This window comes from Bombus bifarius, unplaced genomic scaffold (assembly GCF_011952205.1).
Source record: "Bombus bifarius isolate JDL3187 unplaced genomic scaffold, Bbif_JDL3187 scf7180000007977, whole genome shotgun sequence".
NCBI lineage: Eukaryota > Metazoa > Arthropoda > Insecta > Hymenoptera > Apidae > Bombus > Bombus bifarius.
Window position 1 is genome coordinate 3,367,588 of NW_022884362.1, and position 23,789 is coordinate 3,391,376.

Below are 23,789 nucleotides of genomic sequence, written 5' to 3' on the forward strand. Positions count from 1 at the left end.
TCTGAAATTTTATTAGTATTGTAATGACATCTACCTATCATGATTACATAGAATTTTCGACAATTCTGAAAATTGTATATGCAAGTTATAAGATATTTAGTACAATACCATGCAGAGATAGAAAATCATTTGTATTTAAACAGGCAATCGTACACAATATTAATAAATTTCAATATAGAATGGGACCATCTTTAATACTTTTTATATGATTTAAGATGAATATTCGTATCACGAATATATTAATTTCTGTACTAAATATAAGTTCGCAGTAAATACGTATCTCGTCCTTCCATGTATATTTTCAGATTGGATACAAATCTCCCCAATATAATCTTGGCAATCGCGTCTCGTTATAGCTCTAATGAAATGTCAAGATCTTTTATATAACACGCGTGATATACGTAAGTGTACGAATATTTTTGTTGTAAATACGTAGGTGGGATAAGTAAGAGAAGACGGTACGAACACGGTACGAAAATTAAAACGTCTTCTCTTATTTTTCCCTGTGCGAAGTTTCAATCGTGTTTCTGCGCCATACTTCCAGCATTGGAAGGAAAGCCAACGAGCGATATCAAAGATAAATTAACCAACTCATAAAGAAGCTGTAGCGGTGAACGAGGGAGTCGATGTTTCGAGGGGAGCGGCAAATAGGCGTTTCATAATTTCACCGGCTGCGTCGATGAGCTGGAAGGAGACGGTTTATTACCTACAGACATCGCTTGTTTGGTGAGACCGGACAGTAATGGTTCGAGGACGTTTGCTGAGCGACCAACGAATTACACTGAGGGGATCCTTGCCGATAATTCTAACTGGCCCTGTGAAATGAAAACGGTTATCGATGTTCGTAAAGGGGACCGAGTTATTGCATCGCTTGGATTGCTGGCAAATTTTCTGCAAAGGGTGCTTTACGATTGAGAGTTACGACTTCTATATACCACGGTTCCTTCACAGAAATTTGTAGTTCTTTTCTTAGTATTTTTATACTTAATTTTGTTAATCGAATCGTTTCTTCGGTAGAAATTACCATAATCGTTTTTTAATGTCGAATTTATCAATTTTATGTATTGCACCTTTTTCTTCGTGAATCTGTACGATGTTCATGAATTTATACAAATTCTCTGTACTTATTTCTTGATTTCTTTTACATGTACATATTTATATAGTAAAATTTAGAACTAATTCATTTCGAGTTTAAAGAATTTCGTTGTTAATTGTTTAACGAATACTCGCTAGTTAAGTCTGTTCCTTTTTTGAATAAAGATGACCAAATATACCAAAAACTACAGAAACGCGTGGCTAAAATTTATTTTCAGTATGTATCTTACAACGTTTTATAAAAAAATAAGTGTATAAACGTGACAAATTTAACATTGGATTTTGCAATTGTTCCGAAGGACAAAAAACGTGACTCGTCGTATCTTTCCTCTGTGATCTTCACACATATTAATTAAACATTCGTAATCCGTCAACCTTCTACTTACAATATACAATAGAAGGATCCTTTGTTTCGTTTATTACTATCCAAATAGAAACACCGTAGAATATCAACAACTGTATAAATCATTTTTACGCGCCGTCAACATCTGACCTATTTCGCCGTATTTAAGCAAACGAAACTTCGGAAGACGTAATCCGGAAAAGCTGCATAAAATGTTTCGCATTAAGCGTAGTCAAAGGTCTCTCTGCGTTTCACGTTGGTAACATCGTTCGGCCGACAATTTGCGCGATTAACGCGTTCAATCTCCCGGCATTAAGCGTCGTTGCATTTTTACCTCGTTAGCATTTTCATTTGGCGCGGTCTAGAGGCTGGGAGTAATTGAAATTCCGCAATTAATCTGGAAACACGGCCGTCATAACGTGAAGGGAAGGACGAGATCTGGTCTCTGGTAGGCCGTCGAACGGAAAGACGGTTTATCACCTATCGCTCTCTGACGTCGAATCCCCGACAGCGATGCTTTGCAAGCAACTAATTCGACGAAGGGATCTTCGCCAGGCGGTTCGGGTTGAATCAACGAGCTGAAACGGAGGCAGGGTCGCCCGCTTGTATATTGATTACCTTGTAGAGGGACAGAGAGACTTTGTTTCAGAGTACTTTGCAGCTTCCTAAACTAATAACCTCGGGCGCTTCATCCCGGCATTATAACCTCGGGGGAAGGCTCGCCTTTCCCGTCCGATCCCGGTCCATAGGAATCCTCCTGGCAATTATTTCTCGTGACAACAAGACGAATTCGCGCACCCACGTTCGCGCTAATTTGCGCCGAATTCGATTTGTTCGCCGTGCTGCCAGCCCACCACCAGCCCCTTCTCGCGTCTGCTCACCACCCTTTGTCACGTCCGCTATGAATTATGAAATACATATTTTCACTCTCGCCGCGAGTTAGTCGCGGATTATTATTAGCCTTCTGCAGGAAGTTAGCTGAAGTTGTGTATACACATTGCGTGAAATTCAGGCCGGGTTCTCGAACGAGTGATGGAATAGTGAGTTAGCTACGGCAAAGGTTTATCGAAGTATTTCTAACAAGATGATTGGCAACCGAGATTGAGTTATGGTAGAGTTGTGTATTTGGTTGAAGATTTCAGGGCTGGATATCTGATGTATACACGTAACATGTAGCTTATACTTTCCAATAAGTTAGGGTCTTTGTAAGCAGGACGTTTGCTCCAAGAAAAGGAATATTGATTATAACCTTTTTACTTTAGTTTCTATAAAGTAAGTAGGTTCGATCAGCATATACGCGTAAATCAAATTTCATTAGTATTTAGAAATCTTGATAATATGCTCGAGTTATATCTGGATTATGGATAAGTATAAATAAAGGAAAACAATAAGGTATTTGTTTACATATTCACACCATATTAAACACAAATTCTACGAGTTTCAGATCCTCACATGCTTGATATTAGAATTTTGTATACACCTCTTAATTGAATAAAGACAAAAGACATATAATTATATAATTTACTGGGAATTATTCCAAGATAATCAACACTGTTAATTACTGTGAACAGTTTCAGAATCAATTTAAGGATACATGTTGCATTAATTTAATATTTTTTTAATGATAAGATTTCTTCCTTACGTTGCTGGTGAATTATCTCAACTTTCTCTATATCTATGATGGAATTATATTCAGACTATTATTAACGTTGGCATAGTAATCAAAGTGCTTTGCCACATGTAGAATTTGTAATAGAGAGTATGCGTAACTATATTATGAATGAAATAGTATTGAAAGCATCGAGATTGTATGCAAACCTTCTGTTGTTATCTGTTATCTGAGTGAACTAGTTGGCACAGTAATTAAGAGCGTGGTTGATCAACTACGAAAATTCGAGTAATTACTTTCCGTCTCGGTAAGACAAATTTGCTATCTACTCGGGCTGTTAATTTACCTCGGATTGAATTTGTCGAGAAACATTGGAAGCTAACAACTTGGATTTACCTGCTTGATGATTTAGTCTATTCTAAAGTAACCGAAGAACAATATTTACGATATCAAAAAATGTCTATATCGAAAGAAGATACGTACATTACAGAATTTCTTTATAAATACAATCGACTGTATTTCTGTAATTATAGAAGAGAATTTTATTATACAAGAATCTTTATTGGATTAGTAATATCCTATTTGTAATTTCATTCGTTATTGAAATTTGTCGATTCAAGAATACGATAAAATAAAAGAATTTTTACTACGATAATCGCAATAAATAGCTGTCTACATAAAATAAGGGAGAAAAGAATCAGAGGCTGTTACGTTTCCACCTAAAATTTCATATCTCCACTTGATTCTAATGCATACGTTCTCGCAAGTCTATTCGAGGATGAAGCCAGGTTTGTGGGGTTCGTAAAGCAGACTTTTTCCATGCCACCCTCTTATCCCGGATTCGAAATGCAAAATCCTTGGCGATGTATCAACATTCACGGAACCATAGACCCAGACTGGATTCCCGACTACCAGAGAAAATAAGAATCGAGGGTGGAGAATTCTCCACGTGGTCGCATAACCTCCCTCGCCTAAGAATGGAGGAAAGCTTGTATCATAGATAATGCCGTAACATTTTCACGAAGGAAATCTGTAACGAAATATGAAAACGTGCATACGATTCGATAAATAATCCATATAACGTGGATGTCTACGACGATTGAATTTATTTTATATCTAACGATATTTTTATTGGAAGTAATATACTTGGAAATATTTATATTTCAGGACTTATACAGCGGAGAAATTATTTTACCCGTGACATTACAAATTTCGAATTTTTCTCCTCTCCAGACAATCAGCACGATGCGTATTTTGAAAGTATTTTACTTTATTTTGAAAGTAGCACAAAATAATTAACATGTTCACGCTTGGCAATTTTATTGAGATCTAGAACACTACAAGGTTATACATTTAAGACTAGGACAAGCACTTGGAGAGTTAGCTTTCGAATATTATACTTTGTATTAGTTATTATTATAACCTATTTGAAACAAGCGCAAGAAATCCTTATTTCCTCAGTATTATTGATAATTGATGTGTTCGATTATTAATCATGAGAGGACATAAAAGCTACTACGTACGTAGTTGCGTCAGCAACTGCATTTTAATGCGTTAACTCTTCGAACTTTTCTATACTAACCTCGCTCTTATTAACAGATAGAGAGATTTTTAAAAAAATCGAAAAAATTAAAACTAAATTCTATGTGAAATCGAAATAAGAAGCAACAAATATCAAAGACTAATAAAGATGATAATAAAACTTGTCTCGTGTTCCAAACGACACGTAAGATAAAACAATTAAGTAGCAGCTGATAAACAGGTATTTGATAATATTCTTGTGAAAAGATAAATCTTTTCATTTTGCGACGCAGGAGTCGATATCGTGAACAACGACGAGACCGGTAACTTATTTTCCTATAAAACCGCGACAACGGATTCAACAACACAGCTGTGATTCCATAAATAAGGGTTGCGAGGAGTTCCTCCCAATTTCAGTTAGCACGTGAAGTGCGCCGAGGCATGTTGCACAGAGTAAAGAGGCACGGTGGATGAATTATATCGGTTGGAAAGGCTGGCTAAGCTGCTTGTCCTCGTAAAGCGAATTCTGCCACCAACGAAACCAACATCAGCTTTTACGATGCCACCCACCCTTTGGGCTCCACCCCAGACCTTGTCGAATCATTCTTGTTCTTGAAGCTGTACCGTACCTATTGTTTACCGTACGATTTGTCATGATTCTTTCCGCAAGGACAGCTTCCTATTTTTAAATGAAGTTACGCTCATTTAAATTGAAGTATCTGCGAGATGAAGAACAAATGCTAACAGACGAGTGAGTCACGAGAGGCGGACAAAAATACGTAAAGAATTTCTTTTCCTATCATGTTATAGCAAAAAGAAGAATATTATTTTCATGTGCATTTGTAATACCTGAAAAAAAATCTATTACAATTTTTAATGTAATATAATTAAATTAACGGGTATATTTCTCTTGCACTTTTTTACCAGGAACGTTTCCAGATTGCATCATCTTCGATCATATCGCAATGTACGATGCTTAAAACAAGGATGAAAATTACGTAAAATGAGGTAAGAAACTATTTATATTTAAGACATATAGAATAACAGGTGCGTTCCGCTGTAGTAATTTTATGGGAGCAAGGTCAGTGAAATATGAACATAGCTATTATTCCTCGATATAAATGGTTTGATCAACAAGCTGCTTTACCTACTCGACATTGTACCCTACTGTAATAACAAAAAACCGTTATGATAATGAAAACAGTTTTATGACATAAACAACTCGTTCCAGGACCGATTAAATCAATCAGATAGACAAAAACGAATTATTCTTTCGTAATTGTATTTGCGCATAAATTACTCTTCTTATCCTTCTCCAGGATCAGCAGAAGATTAATGAAAATGATACGCGTAAGAAATTTCATAAAGTAAATGTATAGCTCATTTTATTTATAGCGATATAGAAACGCCGTGAAAGATGGATCGTGCTTCACAATTTGCATATTAAAATCTTTCAATAACCAAATTAAAGTTGGAGATTTGAAGAGATAAGAGCCTCTGACCTTAATCCTACAATAATTGAAAAACGTAGAATGTTTTTACGAATAGCATTATATTTTCTTACGAGGAAAGAAACATTAGAGTTTTTCACTTTAACTTGGAATCCAGGAAGTAATAATGCTATTGCTGTCACGTGTACAAATAACAATCGACTGGAAATTCCTTGAATCCAAATAACTCAAAAACTCTTTACAATATACAACATTCACTCGCGGTGTCAGTCAACGTGTTTCAAAGCAAAGACACGTCGCGTCTGTAAATTTTAATTCGATCTCGTTTTATAGGACTAATTTAACGCACGTATGCTCGAAGCAGGATAAGTTGGAAGGTGGTGAACACGTTTTTCATATTCAGATCGCAATATCCTTTGACCAACAATATTGCACGCGTGCTGCTGACAAGACGTGACATTAGAACGGTCAGGTTCCCATAACCCTCGAGTCTCGTGTCCGTGCATGTATCTGAGGTTGGGAATGCCGTTGGCGCGTGGACTATACTTATCTACGATCTATGAACAGTTTACCCTTCATACGGACTTTTCCGTGGTAACATTTACGCGCGCCAGAACGCGTCCACATGTTCTTTGAAACCGCAACTGCTCGCGGTCTTCGGGACAGAACGTGGGAAGGCGAGCTGAATCCTTTCTTCCATAATGCTGCAATTCATGACTTGAAAATCAATTGCATAGCACGCTGGAAATACCGAACGATGATAAAATCTTGTTAAATATTTCAACAGTATGGGTATTGTGCACGTATTTGGAAAGATGCGATGTAATGCGCGGTAGAATTTCCAATAATTGAATTCATAGGAACACATGATCTCTTGGATAGAAGAAAATTCGAATGCTCTTCTTCGCTTACGACGATCTCATTTTGTATTTCAAAAAGAATAATATCACTTAGAGGGAAAATAAAATGTAATATTAATGTAATATTCTTTAAGTAATGGTCTTTTATTATCGTTTGTAAATGTAACCCACGTCCTTTTCACTGGCAACATTAAGTTGCGCGAAGTTTTCAATAATTATAAGTTGTGCTTCAATGAATAAATGATTCTGAATTCGCGTCTTAATAAATTTATTCGTGTCTTAAAGCAGCCTCAAATGTGTCTGCTTTTTACGTATTTACTATAGAGATTTAGTCGCTTTCCTCTTTGCAAACGCCCTCAATTATTGTTCCTTTCAAATCAAGGAATAGTTAAACAAACTTCAGTTTTATTTAACTATGCTGTTCTATTCGTTTTTTTTCACGTTTGTAAAATATCCTTTTAGACATGTTTTTTTTTAAATATTTTATAATTAATATATATTTGTCGGAGCGGACATTAGAATTAGGGTTAGGGGCGTGAAACGAATCTTCGTTTGGGTTACACGTTGTCGTTATGCAATAGAGAAGACATTGACTAGTGCAAATACGATTATTATAGAGCCGGACAAGTAACCGTGATAGTTAGGCACTCGAGAAACTAATGACAATGATCCTAGGTTCAATAACGAATCCGCGGTCGACGGGATGATAGATGAACATACTCACAAAATCTAAGTCGGATGCGTGATATTCACTGGTCGTAAAGGGTTACTCCTTTCATCAGTGAGATCGCGAACGAGAATGTTTTTCCTGTCCCGATGATGCCACGGAGGAAAACTATAATGGGGTGTGTCTAAGGACACGAGATCATCGGATTCGTCGAGAAAAGCCTTCGTTCAGAAAGTAAGGGAAATTGGCGTTGCTGCTAATTGGTCAATCTCCATATCGGTGGTTAGAAAAAGATGCTAGCCGCCCTCGAGGGAAAGTTGCTAGTGGGAGACGCCGCTCGTTGAAAAATAAGTCTCCCCTATTTTCCCGTAGTTGGGACAAAGACTGTTTGTCTGTTTGAAGGACTTTAGTTGACTAAATCTTAAGATTTATAACGGGCCCTCGAGCTAGCCGAACATGTACTGCGGAGACGCATCGACATCTGACAATCATCTTACTCGAAGAATAGGGTCTGCGTGTGGCGAGCCACAGGACAGAAACCGTTGGAATGTTTACTGTCGCGTGTCGCCACGAATATTTCTTTTAAGGAGAGCTATAGAATTACTCCATACCTTTGTTAGACAAAGAGTTCATCCCGTGACCGCGGCTACGTTCGGCGACTAACTGTCGCCTCGAGCCCAAGCTCATTATCACAACTCTCGAACAATTACAATCGGATTGAATAACTACAATTGTTCAATTACAGACTCCGGTGTTCTTTCATCTCCGACATATTAATATATACAAAGTGCAGAAAAAAGACGGGGAGAAACCTTAAGAGCATGTAGTACTCGTCAGAACAAGCAAAGATGTCTTATATTAACATGAGTTCAAAAACCACTAGTTTCGAAGTTACGAGATGTTTAGTGAATGAAAGTATAGCGTATAGTAAACCAGTTGCTTCGTTACAACGAACAGCAGTTGATCCTAGAAATCTGCTGCCAAGAGATAAAAGAAATGCCGAGGTTCATTCAACGTGTGCGCGCTCCTATGAGAAAACGTGTCAAAGTGTGCGTTGAAGCGGACTGGGGACATATCGAACGTACTTTATGCTGCAAAGGTAATATCTTACTGACAAAAACATCTCGCAACTCAGAAACATGCAGTTTTTAAACCGAATGTCGCTTGACACTTTTTTGCTTGTTTTGATGAAATCGCTATATGCTTCTAAAGCTTTCCCCGACAATATTTACATAATACTGCGTTAGACCGTTTTATTCATGAAAAGCGTGGAACGCAGAAAAGGTAGTATAAAATTATATCGAATACTAAAACTAAATATTCCAAAGCTATTTACATTTTAATAACATCTATTGAAATATAACGTTCATTTCGGGGCACATAGAAGAACCGCAGGAGAGAGTTTCTCAAGGAGAACAGCAGAATAAAAATCTGAGAGGACATCTCAAATCGAGTAAACTGTTACATACCTATATCTCAGATTGATTGAATTCAAGCCGCTAGAATTCAGGTAACTTGCCTAAACGATGCTTCATACCATCGTTCGAATCGCTGGCGTACAAAGGGAATACTGGCGAGGTTTACGCAACGATTCATCGAATGCTGATACACAACGAAGACTGGAGATTACGTTTCAGGGGAACGTTCAGATTTATTTGATTCTCCTTCGAACACGTTCGTATAATCGTTTCAGCGGTATTCCAGTCGTCTGGCGTAATTGTGCAGGCAAACAATCGCGAGTATCCGAGAGCGGAGTATCCGTAAAGCGATCGAAATTGTTAAACGCGATGGCAGGCGAAGGGATAGAGGAGAGGAGCGGGTGGCGCGAGGGAGAGAAGCGGAGAAACGAAGATCACGGGTGATAAATCGTCGAAGGCAGGCCGCAACGCTAGATATACCGAGGCGTACCAATTGGAATTGGCTCGTAATTCGCGGCCATTCCGACGGATGGCTTCACCCCGATAATTACCGCTCCGTGATAAATTTATGACAGCAATAATTTACGCGGAAACTGCGGCCGACTGGTTCGATAAAGAGCGATTAACTATAAAACGAAGCTACGCGAACGCGACGCTCCGATGCGATGCGCCGCGACGCACACCTCTCTCTCTCTCTCTCTTTCTCTCTACGTCTCTCCATTATACGCGATCCAACTTCAAATCGAAGGGATAAGTCTGCCGTTTACAGGATTAAACACGAACGGTGACGTCCAATTGGATTTTAAAGTCGTTTCGTGATACTCTGCAACGTTTCGCATCGTGTTCTAGGGTTTAGCATTGTATATGGCGTATCGCTTAAATTGAACATTTAAGTTATTCCTGTTGCTATTAAAGATGAAAACAATGGAGTTTTGGAAAAGAGGATTAAAGTAGGACAAGAGGAATTTATGTTGTTTTTCAAGAATTGCATCTAATTATCTTGTATTGTATATCCTGGCAATATACGTGTTATTTCAATATCATCGACATATTTTTAGATATTAATATTCGATGTGTGTTGTTGTAAACGATATATTGACACAGATCGTAAGAGTAAATCTTTCATACCTATGTCTCATTGTTTTTTTTACGTACTTTACTATATATTTCATACTTTTACTATTATCTTTGGTAAATTTGGACTATTGGTCCGTCAAATAATATTCATTATATTATATCTTTTTATTTATACTCGTGAAAGATATTAACTGAAATTTCAAATCTGGATATACTCTATATCGAAGAATTTCATACAGAGCGTACACGCTAAAACGTCCATTTTCATTACGTGTTTCTATCTTGGAATTTCTAAAATCTTCGTAACCCAGATTTTTATTATTTTCTAAAATTGCTAATATTATGCAAGGAAAGTACATTAAGCGAATATTTATACATATTAGAATGAAAAAAACACTAGAACTAGATTTTATTAAATCTTATGATATGTACGAGTAACATTAACGAAAAATTAGCATAATAAGATAAATTGGCATATAAATCGGTTATATCGTATACTATTAAAGACCTAAAAGCAGTGGAAATAGATCAGTGAAAATAGATACTGCACGAATACCACCTCAAGTGTCGCTTCTAACCAGTTAAAAAATCTGTGGTTGGTGATCAGTGATCCGTGATCAAGCTGGAGCATGAAGGTTTTAAATAGATTATAGCTGTAAGGCGCGCGTCAACATAAATGCGTCATCAAACTTCTAACGAAACTAATTGCAATGCTGCTGGCAAACCGTCAGAACAGTCTTCCAAAAGGACACGCTTTACACCCGGAAGTCTCGATATTAACTGTACCTTCCCCCTCTATTAGCGCTTTAAAGAAACCGCACTCGACGCTTGTAATGTACACAAAATGTCTGCATACAGTCGTGCGTTACTTTGCTGAAAACGTTCATATATCTGTCAGTTTAAAACGATTCTTTTAATCTTTTCACCAACAATTTCTTTTCGGAAAAAACTTACTACTCACTTAATTCATATTCAAATAAATATCTTCGTCGTCTCTCAATTGTCTGTCGAAATACGTTAACTTAATACACTGGCATCCAAATTATTTCTTCGTGCAAAAAATATTAAATTTATGATTATAGCTCACAATCGTCAACGTTATAATAGCGATTATTAATTCTTGGGCGAAAAATTGAATTCAACTACTGAGATCATTCATTGCAAGTATTTCACTTTTGTCGTTTAATTTATACTTTATCTTACTTTAATCAATTATTCTATTACGCTACGAAAGTCTAAATTGACAGAACTTATTAGCTCTAGAATTCAGAAATATTTCAAATGTTGCTTCTACAAATTCGCAACACTCCTTTTATCGCAGTAGATACAGTCTTAATTCTCTAAGAAAATACCGTAAACCACACAATGTTCAGGAGTTGAATTAATATTAATAATTACATTAAATGTATAATACCAAATTTTATAGAATGCGAGATTAAAATATCTTCGACTTAAAATCGCACGATACCAATTATAAAACGCGTATCGAATCGAATATGATGCAGAACCCCGTAAAAAATGCATCATGGTCTGAATTCGAAATAGCCCCACGAAGGTTTAAAAAGTGAAACCGACCCAATTCCTCCGCGTTCAGCATCCAACCAATTTACCACACGCACCCATTCATTTCTTTTAAGAAAAATCCTCTTACCAAAGAGTAAAGCTATCGGCAAAAATCCACGCGTTTCAGTCTCGAACGGAAGAAAAAACGGTAAACGCGGTTAACGCGTAAACGAGCGGAACACGTAACGAAAGGGGCGATCGGGAAGCATTCGTATCGAGACGAAGCTCAGCCTCGTTCGCCGCTGCGTTGGTCCAGGACACGAAAACAGCGCAACTCGAACGCGCCGCCACAAATCAATAATCCCATTCGCAAGATCGTTCGTGTTCGATCAATTTCGGTGTCCATTACGGTTCGAAGAGAGTGGTCTCTATCTGCGGCCAGGTTTGCGGCACGATATTATCGGGCGAAGCAACGCGCAATCGTCCAGAGAGTGGGGAGTCCAGTGTGCAGGAGGGCTGCGAGAGAGAGAGAGAGAGAGAGAGAGAGAGACGAGGAGGAGATCGAATAATTTTCGACCACGAAAAGTGAAACGTTAACGGCGGCCGATCACGAACCGCTTGTTTCCTTCGGCTGTTTTGCACTTTTGTGCATGCGAGTTTGGACTCGCGGGCCGCGCGATTCGGCCCGGCAACGAGCCAGACAGAGACCAATAGGCAACCATTTCGCAACGTTGGATCAGCCGTAGATTGCAGTCATTTGCCGACATAAATTGCATGGCCGGGTAATCGTCCCGTGCGGAGAAACGAGAGCCGTTATACGTCGAAAACGCCTCGGATCGAGAAAAAATCAGCGGAGTTCACCCCGCGGAGAGAATTCTCTCTTCATTCTTCGACGATGGATTCCCGGTACGCGGAAGACGCTCACGGCGATCCCGAGATCACTTCCAGTGAGCCGCGTACACGATGATTGCTCGATCGGTGTCGAGATCGAGTTCGATTCGTTCCCTTTCGTTTCGTTTCGTTTCACTATGCTTCTCACCGTTTCCAGCGATTTTCCTGCCTCCGTGGGAGCAGCACGAGAGAAAGTGATTAATTCTCGCTGGTATGGGAAGGCGATGGAATGGCAGGCAGAGTGGAAAAAGAGCAATTTGTTTCCAATGATAAGATTCTTAATTAATTGTGCACTCTCTCTGACTGAAAAATGTAATTTAATACTGTCCGTACTTGGTATACGTGAACGTATTTAACCAGTTAGATGTTGTACAGATTACTGGTGATCAATAATATATTAGATCAATGTAATGAAATCCTTATTTCATTGAAAAGACGCGTAAGAAAATTTTAATTCTATTTACCTCCTAGTTTCTAGAAATAGAATAGCAGTTCGCGTTCTATAGAAACGATACGACATTGTCTATCTATAGTGACTACACATGCGCCTGTAGCAAATTATAAAAATAATAATTTATAGACTTCGAAATTATTTGATTAAAAGAAAATCAGACTCGTACTAATGAATCGCGTTTTCATTTCTACGTTTACATAATGCTTTTATCCTTTTCGAGATGATGAAATATATATTTTTGGTAAAAGAAGATTGATTTGAAGTCATAAAAACATGGAAACAGTTATATGTTTTTTTTTGTAATAAATATACAAGATAATCAAAAAAGAATATTTTGAATTACAAATATTAAGATACTTGTTAGAAGGATACTTATTGTTAACTAGTTAATAATAACTAAATTCTCAAAATATAAAACCTATTATACTTATTAAGATATAATCAGTGATTATAATCTCTATAGAAAGAAAATAACTATAACTCACTAATATAATTTTTTATCGCAAATAAAAGGACAAGGATGAAAAGACAATAATATTTTATCAAATGGCGGAAGCAGAAAGAGAAACCTTTTTCCAGAATTTTATAAATAAATTGTGTTAATGAAAACGAATCGGAACTGCGCCAGCAATTGCCACGAACAACAGGAGCAACAACACGAGGAACAAAGTTATATTTCCTTCTCACGCTGAAATACGAGTAAACGTTCTAAAACCCGTAAACGTTAGCATGAATATTTACGGCGTTAGGCAGATTTGTTTCCGCTACAACCGCGATCTTTCCCAGACTTTTTACGATGGAACTTCACTACGAACGAGCTCGTACGATTATCAACAACAATGTACGCATTAGCAGATAAGATTATCGCGGCTCACGTTGCGAATTCCGTTGATAACGTTGCATAGCGTGAATTCTTATGCTGAACGTAGACGTAGGTTATGTACGTATTATGTACGTTCTCTGCGATGGTCACCAGGCAGGTAACAAAGAAACGATGAACTTTACGATGTGACGTGGCAAATTAAACGATTTTTTTCCCTGCTCTATATGTCGACTTTGGTATTTTTGATTAAAATATAAATAGAATTATTACCAGAGAGGACAAAATGATTAATTCGTAATTCTTCATAAAAATTTTGACAATTTCATGTCAAATGTAAGTACATGTAGATATGAAAAACATGTTTCCCTGTTTGCATTATAATATACACATTTTTTACTCTCATCTTTTGTTTTGATTTCCTTGGTACAAGCTTTATATTTTTATTTAGTTCCACTGATATAGACGATTATGTGTATACTTTACTAGAGTTGGATAACTATCAGTAAGATAAGAATTAATTAATAAGAAATAATGTAAATAAATAAGATAACATACAAGTAAAGAGATGAATATATGGAAAGTAAATGGAATTTAATGTATGTCGTGGAAGGTTTGCAATCTTGTTTATCAACAATATTAATTAGGAGATAAACTAGGAAATTTTGAAAGATAAATTTAAGTGATGACATACGGCCTTCCTTCACGAATGATATAAATAATGTTAACGTGAAATAACTCGGAAAAGTGTTTATTCTGCAGAGCAATTTAATACCGTGACTAATGGAAATAAACATGCGAAGCGAAGGGAAATTTTAATAAACAACAAGCAATTTTTCTACAAAAACGAGCGAAACAAGAAATTATTCGCGCATCATACAATCAGTTATAAAATGTTTAAAACGTTTTTCGAAACGATAATCAAATAAATGAAAATATTAAGTAAATATTTACAATGGAACAAATGATATGAAATCTCGACAAGCGCGATTATATTTGATAAAAAGCTTCCAGGGCATATTGCATATTGATCGTCAACGTAGTCGATAACAGGCTATCAGTATTTCCTGTAAGTAATATATTATATAATTTCACTTTGTATATTTTATAACTATAGTAAACAAAAGAGGACTAAAATTAAAAAGTGATTTACATTCTCATTTTATACTTAATTTTCTTGATGACATTCGTAAACGTGTAGATGAGATAAGAAGTAGAAGAGAAGTTAGAAAACTATGATAAGATATATCAAATGATAAAAGTATTGAATATAATATAGTAATTTAACTTGTATGTTATTTGTTTTTTATGAAGTACACTAAAATAGCATAATAAATCCAAAATAATCCACGATTATGATTACAATGTATACACGTAGAACGCAATTGTATTATGATCGATTCCAAATCATTATTATCTTTCGATTAGGGAAAATTAATCGTCCTATACTATTACAAATATATCGTATCAATACATATTTCCAAAATTCTTTGATACTGAAATAATGTAATCTTGTTTATTTCTATTATCTCCAATCACTAAAAACGATTAATAATACTATACCAATATTTCTATTACGTATAGTCATCAAATAATTCTTGATTAAACACACATAACTTTTTACAATAATTCCATTATATTTCAATTCCAGCCAAAGTACCTATTAATCTCTCTGAGAAAATAAAAAGAAAGATGGAATTTATGAAAAGTAAAACCGATAATCCGAAGGAATTGCACGATCGGATGGATAATTAACAGCACAAGCGTGCAAGACGCTGCGTTCACAAGACCAATAATGGATAGCTACATCGTTCGTGGGGGGCCACGTCCGGTGATTTTTCTCCGCGGAAAGGCACGCCGGTAATTCGAATCGGCGATCGGTCGTGAGACGCGATTAAACTAATTTCAAGACACGCGAGCGCGAGATGTATTTTATTCGGCAGATTCAATTACAACACGCCAGCCAGAACAGACCGTTGGGTTCTGGCTCTCTTTCTCCCCTATCGGACATAATTCTCCGGCGAACAGAGGACGGAGTTGCTTAAGCGTGAAAACGGCATAATTCCTGCGAAAATTTAGAGCTTTATTTACTTGGCCACAAATGGAATTTCCCTGGTTTCTTTGCTGGTCGTGGCTCAAATAAAAGAGATCACTGCCAGCGGCCCGAGCCAATAAACAAGGCTTACTGCCAACTTTACGACTACGGGCCCAGGTGCACGAGAAACCACCCTCATCCGTGTCAGCCTCTCTTGTACCAAGGAGCTTATCAATCGCTCGAAAGATGCAAACCGCCGTGCTCGCCGGAATTACGACAAACGACCGTGCAAATCGGTCCTGATTTCCTTCCAGGAAGCACCCGCGCTCGAGCGCGACCGCCTCCGTGTCCCGTGGCAGCTGGGGGGACAGATTTTATGGACCTTTAGCCATTCGGTTAATGGCTGATGCATACGCTTTCGAAACCATAGAAAGCTTAATAGTTGTCCCTCTTGACAAGAAGCATTGCCTTTGTCGGATAACGTCTGTCTCGAGAGTCTTTTTCCTGAACCACCCTTGTCTGGATTCCGGTGTTTTTGTGCTTTAAGCTTGTTTCTAACGATTCAATCGAATTAGACCTTTTGTCCATCTGTTTAGTCAATCCGTTCGCAATCATTTTGTTTTGATACTTTTTATACGCGATACATATAAACGAAAGGATTGATTTTTCCACGACAAATTGTAAATCTAACTTTTACTTGAAATAATAATACGGTCGTTAAATATGTATGCATTTTTGTACGTACAGAAGGTACATGTATGATTCTACAGACGTAGTATTATTGGCAACAGTCATCTTTTCTCTCTAATATTGCGTTTTAGTCGTACTAAAAAAAGAGCCATAGCTTGAAGCAATTGTATGGTTCATCCTATATATCTATACTTTAAAGCTGCATATTTGTCACAGGTTAATTATTTGTAGTCGATTGGCGAGTGTCAGTCAATAAAAATGTGGAAAAGGATTTTTGTAATGTTAATTGAATATATACCAAATACATAATATAATAGTATAATATAATTACTATGATTGTTATTTAATTTCAATCATCACTTTGCATAATTTGTGATTTCTTTTCGAACTTTATACACCTGCTTGATCTTTAGATAGAATAGTAGCTCAATTCAAAATTATAACAAGCGGAAGCGTGCTGTAGTGGCGGGCACGTGACTCTCTGAATTTCATTTTAATAAACCATTAATAACTTAACGGCCATAGGCGCTGGCTAGGGCCGCGCATTGCCGGAAATATCTTGACCTACAACCTTAAGGATTAACACTTCAACCACGAAAATAACTCTCTCCTGTTGTTTTACGCTTGTTTTATTTTTAATTCCTTGAGGATAAAAGTCTCCGAAGAAAAACAAACGACAGCAAAGTTCTAAAATTTCTCGCTCGTGCTCTTCAACTTTCTTTCAAAATACACAATCGAAATGTTACTTCTTGAGAAGTAAAAATGTCATTTTTTAAATATTTTATTGCGCAAGTATAAATTACGCACAACGTATTTTCCCCAAACGACGTTGCTTTGTTTAATTAATTTTTTTACACATACAATGCTACATAGAGCATTGTTAATATGTAGATTGTTAATGTTTATGCATTTTTATAGTTTTATGAATATAATTAAGGAATCGTAATCTATATCTGCTAGGTACTATAACAAATATTTTCTTTTGATTATTTTACAGATACTTGCATATTTTTGCACTTTTAAATTTCCTACGAACACATAAACTTGCACAATATATCTACATGTCAATTTAATTATACCAATTTATTTAATTAATTATCACCATAAACGACACTAGAGTTTAGGCTAAGATTAGATTAAATTACTTCGTTTTAAAATTAATGGCATTTTTATCATGTAGAAGCTGTCATATATCATTTATGGGATAAATCATACGTCACAGCTTAAAAGCATGTATTTGTACGCGTCTATAAACACAGTATATTTTTTAAATCGATAATGAATTAGATGTTATTCACAAATAGTAGTACAATAAAATCTTAAAATACCTCTATGTATCGTAAAATACGACAACGTAAACTGGTTATTTGCAATATCTATTTTGAAAATTGCAATAACTGTTCCCGCGAATATGAGAAACACATCGTTGCGTGTTACTGAACAGCAAAATAGTTGCCAGAACATCCTCCTAACCGAAGATGATTTTCCCTGCAAAGGAAAACGACTAAGTGGCAGGCATAAAGACCGCTGCACTGTCAGAAAATTCAAAGCTGAGATTCATTAATTAATTCAATTAGAGGAAAGGAAGCAGGAAATTGCAACGTTCTATTTCGCTACGTCTTAACCGAATAAATAGGCTTCCTCGTGAATATAAAACGCGCCTCGCATCTGCTGTTTCGCGTTAACGATGGCCAGCTATATTTCACGAATCGGCAGCTCGGAATATCCGAGTAAGAAAACGAGATAATCGATCGAATAATATCGGTGGTCCGCTAATTTCGCGTAATTGCCAGCAACCTCGTCTACGAAGCAACCTGGCCAACTTTTTCCTTCCCTTCTCTTATTCTTTCTCTTCCTTTTTCCATCCTTCTGTGCACCTTTTTCCCTCCGTTTTTTTTTTTTTTTTTTCGTTTTCTTTTCACCCAAGGATTTCGCCTGTGGATGCGGTGATTATGCTCGGATGAAAAACACGGCCAAGTCAGAAAGACGGAAGGGTATAATTATTATTGAAAACGGGTAGCAGCGGCATATTAATTAACTAGCAACTTCCCGTTACAGCGATTCTTTTTACCTCGCCACATTATTCGACAAAATCTGCTGACCATTAAGCGGTACCGTAGAAAAATTCGCGCGGAAATTGTTTAAAGAAATCTCCTTCGAAACATTATTTCTCGTAAAAGTGTTGTCATGCGGATTCACGTTGAATGGTTGGCGAAGGAAATAAAACTTCAACGAAGAGATTCAATTTGTTTATATAGAGCGTCCCATTTTTATCTACGCTTTATCTATGAGAAATATCCTTCAAATCAAAGTTTAACAAAATATATAATATAAGGACAACAGTTTCTTTAGAAATGGAAGCATTGAGAATATTTGGAGGTTAATCGTTTAAATTCGACAAAGACAGGAATTTTATGAAGATACTATGGTATATTTATCTTTAAGCTTTCTCAAAATTCTTAAATTATCTTAAAACGCAAAATTAATATACAGATCTTCTTTATACCTCGAAATATAAAGAAATCATCGTTACCATATTACAATGTTTCTCGACTCTACAATATTTAGACCTAATATTTTACACATAATAATTTATTACATTCGATAACCAGGATATTGCACGTGAACAGAATTGGGGAGCTCTCCCTAAGTGGAATACCGATACCTTTGAATATTCAAAGACATCCAAAACAAATGTTACATATCGCTATCTCTCGTAAATAACATACATAAATAACAGTAGGGTATCATGTAGTCAAGATACATATATAGTCAACATCGATCAAGGAGCATCCCCAACTCTACCAGCGAGGGTGGATCAGCGGTAAAAGAAGCTCGCTACGTAATGGCTCTATAAATTCACGGTAAATTTGCATGGGGCAGAAATCGAAGAATCCAAGAAATTGCCCGAGCACCGGGGAAAACAGATCAACGTCGTCCGATTTCTCGTAATCGCTGCTGTCGAAACGTTCCGTGGAAGCATCGCGATTACGTCTCAGATATAGACGAGAAAGGGAGCAATAAAAGAGGAAGGGAAGAAGAGAACAGACAGAACAAGTTATCGAGGGCAGATAGAAAGAGTCGAATGAAAGGGAACATAGAACGAACGCGAAGGCAATGAGATCACGAACATTCCGATTTTCTCGAGTTTGTTCCGCAGCTTAGCTGTGATCCTTCATATTCGAGTATCTTTGTTTGTGGGCCTTGGTAAATCTGTGTATTATTAGCTAGCGTTATTGATTTATTATTTAATGGTCGACGGCCGCGCAAGCGCGGGCTAAATCGGGGTTAACTGCTCATTTGCCGGAGGTACATTATGGTTTCTGCGTTTATGGCTCTCGCGGGAAAGGAGCACGTGAAAGACGAGAGAAGAATGGAGAGCTCTCTGCGAGTAACTCCATTCCATCCTAACTTACTGTTCCTTCCTTTTAGCTTATTTTGCATCGTGCAAATAATATCGCGTTGTTCCGAAAATCCTATATCATTCGTTGTATCGGTATAGTGTTTCTGTTTCCGATGATTTTTGTTTGGTTTTGTGAAATATTTAAGAAGGATTTATTTTTCATTTAGGAATATCTTACGTATAATCGTTTGCCGGTAATTGTTTGGAATGGAATAGGAAAATTATTATACTTTTCTTGTTAGAAGAGTCACAACGTGATATGAAATCAAGCTGATATCTTTAACGCTCTCCTGTTATGTTCATAAAATTATGTGTTTTAATTATTGACAAGATAGATTGGTACAAAATCTGGCAAACTTGCAAAAAAGGGTGCTCATCACCGATTTTGGTGGGGCTCGTTTTAATCGCTTCGTTCGTACGCATAAACAACGAAAAAGATATAGAAAGGATGTTGATCTCTTTCTCAAATTTCGATCACCTTTAAAAAAGAAACACACGCACGCACATAAAAAATGTTCTAATATATTCTAACACATATAACATGTTTTCAAATAATAGAAAAACAGGCATAAATAGAGCTAAAATATATAATATGTGATAAAATAAACAGCAAACAATCCGACTTCGCTGAATTATCCGATACAAAAACCTAATTATATTAATTTAATTGAAATATGTTTGTTAATTTAAACATACGACTAATTCATATACATAGATTCGGACACAATAGGAGAGTTAATATTCAACAGGTAATATTGAAGAACAATATGTATCATAAATTTACTGTAACACCATTGCCTTGAGCTCACGTAAAAGTGTATACTAAAATTACTTTTTATGTTATTCAAATGTATTTATTATTATTCGAAATAACGAAATATTATTTTCCCAGGAAGATTTTCCATTCCTACATAAGAAATCTGTAGATTAAAAGAACAGCTCACACGACTGGAGGGACATTAAAATTAAAAAAAAAAGTGGGCGTTATTATGAAGACAAGTAGTATTAATTATGGTAATTAGCGTATAATATGAATAATATTATGATGTGATATATCAGGGATTGTTAAAAGTAACACAGAAGCTATTTCAGACGCCATTCACGAGGTAACGTTTAAGAGTTAAAAAGAGACTCCATTTCCACTAGCTGTTTTCTAAATAAGATAGTACAACAAAATTTTCTTATCTATATTATGCATCTGATTGTTACGTTGTAATATACGTTATTTACATTGTAATATGAGATTAAGAGGAATATAAAACGGGGCTACGAAAGACGAGGGGAGAATCAAGGACTTTATAAATAACTCCGTTCTCCGTCTCTCTCTCCTTTTCCTTTCTTCATTTATGTATCTTGTAACGTTACACTCAAAATATTACAGTATTCAGCTTGCGCTCATTACAGTATCAGGTTGCATAATTCATTATGCAATCTATTAACGCTTCCTGTGAAACTGTGCTAATAATTTGAAAATAATATTTTACAAGCATATATATTATATCAAGCAGCTGTTTGTTATAAAAGCGCTACCGTAAAGTAATTGGACTGTCGCGGATCTATGAAGTTAGCGAAGTTAATTTGCATTCGCCAGCGCGGACGTTGAAATGTGGCCGTTGAAACCGGTAAATGACAGGTTGACAGTGTTACAAATTTAATTCCTTGATGACAATCCAGAAAATTTTAGTGCATAATAAATTCGTATCACGTATCTGATTTAACCCAATAGGATTTTCTCCAACGTGTAAATGTTCGTACATATTTTTATCAATTTTACGATTCCCTCACAGAGAGATATTTACGTGTAACGGAATATCATGAACGAGAAATAAGTCGAAATGTAATTGAGCATCACAATCGAGATACATATCAAGCTAATTACGTTCTATTAAAGTTTCCCCATTTTATCGAAATATAGAATAATTTTCGGGTATACTAATCCGAAATGAAAAATTTCAATGTCTGTAAATGTAGTCTTTTTAACTTTATCTATGAAAAACAATTTAAGTGACAAAGAATCAGTGGCGTAGGAATTCGCGTTTAACTTTTCTGATCGATCGAAATCAAATTGTCATCGGCGAGTAATCCTCGTATGGAAGGAAATTGCTCGACAAATATCCGGAATGAAATTTTTCGTAAATGCGCTCGTTCACGATGCGATTCTCCTCGGGAAGCGGGTATTAAAGCCGAGTCACGTTTCGGGTTCTGCTCGACGCGCTATCACGAGAGAGTTCACGATTCAGTGGGAGAAACAGTTTGTTAGCCGAACAGAGAGAACAATAGTAGGGGCCGGCGATATAGGAGAACGGTTCGTCGGTTCGCAGAGTTTTAATGGGGATCTCGTCCCAATTCCGATACAATGTGCTCCGTCGAGCAAAGAGGCCAGCTTCGATGATGGGAAACGTAGCGGATTCTTTTCGCAATCTGCTCGAATTGCTCGAAAGAAAAATCGGAAATAAGAGAATTCGCGATAAACCGATCGCCGGGCAAACAAAAAGCCCGGCGAGAACAATCGGCCGTGTTCAACCCAGCTCTGATTGTCACTCGAATCGTCACGGCGCGAGATTTTATTAAAATCTCGTCGCGATATTAACGTTCCCAACGAAATTACACGGCTCGCATCTGCGTTATCGACGCGGCATTTATTAATACACTTGGCAATTATTGCCTCCGCCTCGATTTCAACTTTGCATCCACGCAGCCCCCGGTACGTGTTATTAATTTCGTAATTACATCGCGATTCCAAATTTACCGAATTAGAGTATTACGTTTTATTCGATGTTTGCTGTGAGCCGCGCTATGTACTATTTGTTCCTTTCTACATTGTCCTGTTTCAACTCGGTTCGCGTTTTCAATAGCGCATCTATGTGGAGGGGAATTAAAGTATCGTATCGTGTTATCGAATCTGTAATTTCAGCGCGATATCAGATATACAGAGTCACAATAATTACGATTTATTCGCAGCTTTCACTCGGTTATTCATCCGTGCCTTTCACCGTGCTACGGATTGATCAATTGCTTCTGGAGCAACAGAATGTTCACTACCGTATACGAAAAGGAGAAACTTATATAACAGAGTTTACGAATCTCGGAAAAAAATTGATTACAGAGCCGAAAGCGGTATATTTACACCTTTCAGTAGTACGAGGCTCAATTATTGAAAATATTAAAAAAACAAGATGTAAAAAGTGCTTTTTGCAACGAATACATGACACGGCAATACACACTGTTCCGCACCGAGTGAACGTGAAATTTGCACGTCCAACTCGTTGCGAGTGGTTGCCATGGTACACTCAGTCAACCATCTGCGCCAATAAATTCTTCAACGACCACGCGATCTACTATCTCATCGATACAACCAATGATTTACTATGCGCGCGATCAATAAGTGAATCAAGTAACCGTCAAAGAGGTTCAAAGAACGCGCAAACATACATCATAAACGACTGATGATGGGGATTAACGTGCTTTTCGCGATTCCATATCAGTACGGGACGTTGAGTTGGCGTTGAATTATTGCAAGAAAAAGTGTCGTATAGACTACTAATGACATGTACTTTATTTACATACGTGTCCACTATTAGTAACTTGTATGCTGATTGAGAACAGGTTTACGATTTATCTTGAGCTTTACATCGTAGCATTTACAGTTTGTTTGTATACTTTGTTATTCGGCAATTTCTACATGAAGAAAACGAACAGATGTTCGTAATCTTCGTTTTGCGATATTAATTACCACTTTCGCTGTCTTGTTTTAATGTAATGTAAATAAGTTAAAATTTTCTTCGAAAAATCTTGTTCATGAGAAGGAGTTAGCAGTTTGCAGGAAGAATTAATGCATTTTCATTTGTAGATATCTTTCCGGGTTTTTCTGGTTTACTACAAAAATATCAATATGAAATCGATAACCCTTGAGCAATTTTCCCATATATTCTTTAACACTCGTTTAGTATAT

General features: G+C 36.7%; 1 protein-coding gene across 3 annotated transcripts in view; it reads right to left on the reverse strand.

Moving 5' to 3' along the window:
• The window catches only part of LOC117204137 (protein split ends-like), a 381,520-nt gene that overhangs the window by 116,783 nt on the left and 240,948 nt on the right, over positions 1-23,789 (reverse strand). The gene's annotated exons all lie outside the window — the stretch shown is intronic.